Source organism: Amblyomma mixtum, chromosome 4 (genome assembly GCF_055824585.1).
Source record: "Amblyomma mixtum isolate Tamu chromosome 4, ASM5582458v1, whole genome shotgun sequence".
NCBI lineage: Eukaryota > Metazoa > Arthropoda > Arachnida > Ixodida > Ixodidae > Amblyomma > Amblyomma mixtum.
In genome coordinates, this window is record NC_143015.1 from 157877830 (window position 1) to 157879320 (window position 1491).

Sequence of the window (1491 nt, forward strand, 5' to 3'; positions counted from 1 at the left end):
CTCCATCGAAACGCGGCAGGCGCAGTCGGGTTTGATCGAAAGGCAGGCAGGGGTCAGGACGCACGATGCCACCCTGCGGGCCACTCAACCACCCCTGTACATAGCCCATGCCTTGTGCCTTACGCAATACACAGCAAAAGTTTGCTGGTAATCTGTGCTTGTTTCCGTAGCCATTTAGTAGCTGTGCAACCAGTGGTGACCGGAGGGGGCTGGTTGGGGCAGGTATCCCGCGCGGGCTGCATCTTTTTGTGTGTGATCATTATAGTGGGTAAGCTAGCGCTGATTTTCGTCTTACCAGTTGTGTGATGTCTCCGGTGAATCAGTGGTTACAGCGTTAGTAGTTATGACGTTTATTGCCGCCGTTTTAATCTCATTTTATGGTTACGGCGCCATTATAGTATCATGGAGCCATTGTGGCGTACAGGTGTCGCCCTCAGCCTGCGGAGCCGTGGCGAGCAACTGACGCGAAAGATCTTACACGCGCACAAAGACTCTTTGTATTCTGTTTTTTTTTTTTTTTTTTTTTTTTATGGCAAGTTCAGCGTAAGGCTGTGAGCAGAGACTACTGAGTTCACGCACTGACCTTCAGGCTGTTTAATCGACGGGTTCAGACTTTTGTAACATGGTGACACGATATTCGAACATTGCGTAATCAAGAAGGCTTCTGCGAGCTTCCGAACTATGGCGTCCGCGCTCAGCTGCATCTCAGTGTCTGCAATGTCTTTTCGTATACGATACCCACGTATACCATACCATACCAGCCGCAGTAGTGGGTGGTTATCGTGCTCGGATGCTGACCCGAAAGACGCGCGTTCGATCCCTGCCGCGGCAGTCGCAATTAAACGGATGAGAAATGGTTGATTGGGGCCCGTGTACTGTGCGATGTCAGTGCACGATGTGAGAACCCCAGATGGTCTAAATTATCCGGAGCCCCCCACTACGGCGACCCTCGTAGCCTGAGTTTCTTTGGGATGGTTAACCCAATAAGTCATAAACCATACCATACCATACCATACCATACCATACCATACCATACCATACCATACCATACCATACCATACCATACCATACCATACCGTACCATACCGTACCATACCATACCATACCATACCATACCATACCATACCATACCGTACCGTACCATACCATACCATACCATACCATACCATACCATACCATACCATACCATACCATACCATACCATACCATACCATGCCACAGCATACCATACCGTACCGTCCCGTATCGCACCATATCACACCGAGTTTTACGTACTGTCAGTGACCCCCAGGTGGTGGAAATTTCCAGAGCCCTTCACTACGGCGTCCCTCATAGCCTGAGTCGCTTTGGGATAATAAAACTCCATCAACCAAACCATATCACACCATATCAATGTGCATAAGACTACTTTAGTGTCTCCACAAGTTATTATTACTTTCATCTTCTAGTAGCCTTTTCTTAGAACACACTGACGCGGTGAAAACCACACGA

General features: G+C 48.6%; 1 protein-coding gene across 1 annotated transcript in view; it reads left to right on the top strand.

Annotated features, from left to right (window-relative positions):
- The window catches only part of LOC149348949 (lysosomal alpha-mannosidase-like), a 278443-nt gene that overhangs the window by 21391 nt on the left and 255561 nt on the right, over positions 1-1491 (top strand). The window lies entirely within an intron of this gene.